At 45.4% G+C, this 4,823-nt stretch overlaps 1 pseudogene; it reads right to left on the bottom strand.

Moving 5' to 3' along the window:
* Window positions 1–413: 413 nt before the first annotated feature.
* On the bottom strand, window positions 414–3,634 carry LOC136397650 (UPF0711 protein C18orf21 homolog; annotated as a pseudogene).
* Window positions 3,635–4,823: the final 1,189 nt, after the last annotated feature.

Raw genomic sequence — 4,823 nt, 5'->3', positions numbered from 1 at the left:
CCGGGATCCACCCGGCACGCCCACCAGGGGGCGACACTCTACCCACAAGGGGGCGATGCTCTGTCCCTCCGGGGCATCGCTTTGTTGCCACCAGAGCCACTCTAGCGCCTGGGGCAGAGGCCAAGGAGCCATCCCCAGCGCCCGGGCCATCTTTGCTCCAATGGAGCCTCGGCTGAGGGAGGGGAAGAGAGAGACAGAGAGGAAGGAGAGGGTGAGGGGTGGAGAAGCAGATGGGCGCTTCTCCTGTGTGCCCTGGCCGGGAATCGAACCCGGGACTTCTGCACGCCAGGCCGACGCTCTACCACTGTGCCAACCGGCCAGGGCCCAAATAAAAGTTTTTTAAAAACTGTTTTTCTGACTAACTTTAGTTTCAAAAATTGCATTAAACAGTCCTTACTTTCATAGTCCATTTTTTATAACAAAGGTAAGAAATTTCTGAATTTCACCTTTCAATTCTTTTGGGATTCACTCTGAGCAACATTTTTAGTTGAGAGAAATGCTTCTTTGTTTTGTTCACATTTTTTGAGGAGCAAGTGGATGTTGACTGTCCAGATGTAGATGTTCTGAAAATCAGTGCTGCACTCTTGCCTTTGGAACCAGACTTGTCATGATTTAACTTTTCAGAATTTAGAGTCTTTCTCTCTAGTGTTTTCAGGCTGAGTTTACTCGTAGAAATGGCAGGATTGCTAATAGAAAGCTTCTGCTTTTACTGTATTTAACTGTTTTGTTGCATGTTTTACAAGTAATCAACGATACACTTTTGGAGTCTGTGCTTTTCCACAACTTTTGCTTCTTTAAAACTGAGTGTATTTCCAGTCTACCTGAATCATCACCAGCTAGAAGCAGCAGTCATTGGGACTTGGACATGAGCTGCAAAGTATAGAATGGTGACAACAATTCCAGTGCCATGAGGACTTTTCCTGGATGCGGACTTTTCCTGGATGGGGACTTTTCCTGGACTCCTGCTCCCTGTGACAGCTCCTAACAGACTGAACTGTGGTTGGGTTGCATTTTTCAGGGATTTGGCATGGTGATGGGGCCAATTTGGACTTGGTGAACATGTTAAGGACACTACTCTTTTATGGATTCTTGCTGTATTGGCCAAGAGTTTGCTTAAAGGCTTTTAATCACTGTAAAAAAAAAATAGAAGACTGGATAAAGAAGATGGGGCACATATACACCATGGTATACTATTCAGCTAGAAGAAATGATGACATCGGATCACTTACAGCAGAATGGTGGAATCTTGATAACATTATGCAGAGTGAAATAAGTGAATCAGAAAAAAACAAGAACTGCAGGATTCCATACATTGGTGGGACATAAAAATGAGACTAGGAGACATGGACAGGCGTGAGGTGGTTACGGGGGGTGGGGGGAGGGGATGAGGGAGAGGGAGAGGGGGAGGGGTACAAAGAAAACTGGATAGAGGGTGACAGAGGATGATCTCTCTTTGGGTGATGGGTATGCAACAGAACTAAATGACAAGATAACTTGGAAATGTTTTCTTTGAATATATGTACCCTGATTTATTGATGTCACCCCATTAAAATAAAAATTTATTTATTAAAAAAAACACAACTGAGTGTAGCCTGACCAGGCGGTGGCACAGTGGATAGAGCATTGGACTGGGATGCAGAGGACCCAGGTTCGAGACCCCGAGGTTGCCAGCTTGAGCGTGGGCTCATCTGGTTTGAGCAAAAGCCCACCAGCTTGAACCCAAGGTCGCTGGCTCCAGCAAGGGGTTATTCAGTCTGCTGAAGGCCCGCGGTCAAGGCACATATGAGAAAGCAATCAATGAACAACTAAGGTGTTGCAACGCGCAATGAAAAACGAATGATTGATGCTTCTCGTCTCTCTCCGTTCCTGTCTGTCCCTGTCTATCTCTCTCTGATTCATTCTCTGTTTCTGTAAAATAAATAAATTAATTAAAAAAAAAAACTGAGTGTAGCCTTGCCCTGGCCAGTTTGCTCAGTGGTAGAATGTCAGCCCGGCATGTGAAAGTCCCAGGTTCAATTCCCGGCCAGGGCACACAGGAGAAGCAACCATCTGCTTCTCCACCCTTCCTCCTCTCCTTCCTCTCTATCTCTTCCCCTTCCCCAGCCAAGGCTCCATTGGAGCAAAGTTAGCCCCGGGTGCTGAGGATGGCTCTATGGCCTCTGCCTCAGGCACTGGAACAGCTCTGGCTGCAACAGAGCAATGCCCCAGATGAATGAGCATCGCCCCCTGGTGGGCATGCCAGGTGAATCCCAGTCAGGCACATGCATGAGTCTATCTGACTGCCTCCCCACTTCTAACTTTGGAATAATACAAAAAACAACAACAACAACAAAAAAAAAAACCCTGAGTGTAGCCTTACCAGGCAGTAGCTCAGTAGATGGAGCATCGAACTGGAAAGTGGAGGATTCAGGTTTGAAACCCTGAGGTTGCCAGCTTGAGCACGGGCTCATCTGGTTTGAGCAAGGCTCACCAGCTTGAGCCCAAGGTCACTGGCTTGAGCAAGGGGTCACTTGGTCTGCTGTAGCCCCCCACTCAAGGCACATATGAGAAAGCAATCAATGAACAACTAAGGTGCTGCAACAAAGAATTGATGCTTTTCATCTCTCTCCCTTCCTGTCTGTCCCTCTCTCTGTCTCTGTCACAAAAAAAAAAAAAAACAACACCACAAAATACTGAGTGTATGAAAGAAAGAAAGAAAGAAAGAAAGAAAGAAAGAAAGAAAGAAAGAAAAGAAAAGAAAAGAAAAGAAAAGAAAAGAAAAGGAAAGAAAGAAAGAAAAAAAGGAAGAAGGAAGGAAGGAAGGAAGGAAGGAAGGAAGGAAGGAAGGAAGGAAGGAAGGAAGGAAGGAAGGAAGGAAGGAGGGAAGAGAAAGAAAAAGAAAAAACTGAGTGTATACAACACAATCAACAGTTCAAATGCTATCGACATGTTTACTAGAAACCTAATGTACTATTATTGATTAATGTCACCCCATTACATTTAATTTCTTTTCTTTTTTAAGTGAGAGGAGGGAAGATAGTGAGACAGACTCCCACATGCACCCAGGCGAGGATTCACCTGGCAACCCCCATCTGGGGCCTGGGGCCATGCTGGAATCAACTGAGCTGTTTTTAGCACCTGAGACTGATGTGTTCAGACCAACTGATCTATCCTCAGTGGTAAGAGCTGACACTTGAGCTAATCAACCACTGGTTATGAAAGGGTAAGAGAGAGAAAAGAGGAAGAGGGAAGAGGAGAGAAGCAGATGGTCACTTCTCATGTGTGCCCTGACCAGAAATCAAATCTGGGATGTCCATACACTGGGCCAACACTCTATCCACTGAGCAACTGGCCAGGGCCTTAATTTAATTTCTTTTTTTAAAATTTAATTTCTAAATAAAATATAAACTGAGTGTATAATTTCTTTCTTCTCAATTAAGAAGTTTCTGTATTTTGGATATCAGTTTAGGCTTGGGTTTAAGGCACACTCAAGAATTATCTAGAACCAGCAACTGGAAACATAATGGACATGTCTTTCAAAAGTGCTTTTAGCTCCATGTGATGAATTGTAGGCCCAGAGGAGAGAGCAGGCCTGACCCAGGCAGCTCTCTTGCAGTTTCTGTGCTACAGCCTCAAGGTAGTGCTTCTGCCCCATCACCACCGCTGTCCGTATATCCTAAAACCCGGTGACAAAAGGAGGAGGAAGGGTAAGTTTTGATGCAGGAGGATCTCAAAAGAGTTCAGATGAAAGGAATCAAAGAAGTCTTCCTCGAGGAAGTGGCATTTGACAGAGGACTTGAAGGACAGAAAAGACAGTGATGTGTTCAGGTAAAAGGAATAGTATAAACAGAGGCACAGAAGCAGATGAGCACCGTGCTGCCAAGAAGGCTCCAGCTCGAGGGAATGAGGGAGGCTGTGCTATAGCAGAGCCAAGGCAGAGGACATTGGAGGCTCTCGGGAGGTGCTGAGGGTCAGGCCAAGAAATTGGCACTTTGTAGACAAAGCACTGGACTGTGAACTGAGGTCTGAGTCCCAACCCAAGGTCTGCTCTGACTAGGCTTCACTTCCTTGGTCTTGTTCTCTGGAACTTTCTCTAGATAGCAGTGGGAGCTATGGCAAGTTCTATTTTTTTATTTTTTCTTATTTTTATTGATTGATTTTTTCAGAGAGAGAAAAAGAGACAAAGAAAAAAACATTGGTTTGTTGCTCCACTTATTCATGCCATCATTAGTTGATTCTTATATGTATCCTGACCAGGGATCAAACCTACAACTTCAGCATGTCAGAATGATGCTTAACCAACTGAGCTACCTGACCAGGGCCTATGGCAAGTTCTTGATCAGGGAAATGCCTAGGAATTACAGTTCACAGAATAGTCAAGTCATCAATTCTAACTCCCTCAATTTGTAGATGAGAAAACAGAGGGGGGAAATTTGCCCAGCATTGCATAGCAAACCAGTGGCAGAGCCAAGACTTGGACTCAGGTCTCCAGCCTCTCATTTTGGAGCTTGTTCCCCTCTGCTGCAATCTGGGATAGCATCTGGGGGACTGAGCTGGAGAAGAATAGCTGAAGGCAGAAGGCCACCAGGAGGCTGCAGTGCCACCAAGATCAAAGACCACAAGGCCAGCCAGTCAAAAATGCTTATTGAGTCCTTCACCCTGATCCTCATCTTAGGGAGATCTGAGTCCCTGAATTAAGCACCCACAAGGACAGAGGGAAGAAATCTGGTGGGCTTCCAGGAAGAGGTGATATGGGATAGATTTTTGCATTCATGAGAGGGAAGGGGCACCAGGAGCAGACTCGGATGAGGATGTAAAAAGGTCTCCAGAGAAGAAATGGCCTG

Source organism: Saccopteryx leptura, chromosome 3 (assembly GCF_036850995.1).
Source record: "Saccopteryx leptura isolate mSacLep1 chromosome 3, mSacLep1_pri_phased_curated, whole genome shotgun sequence".
NCBI classification, from domain to species: domain Eukaryota; kingdom Metazoa; phylum Chordata; class Mammalia; order Chiroptera; family Emballonuridae; genus Saccopteryx; species Saccopteryx leptura.
Note: the sequence above shows the minus strand (reverse complement) of the source record. Positions and strands in the feature narration are given on the sequence as shown.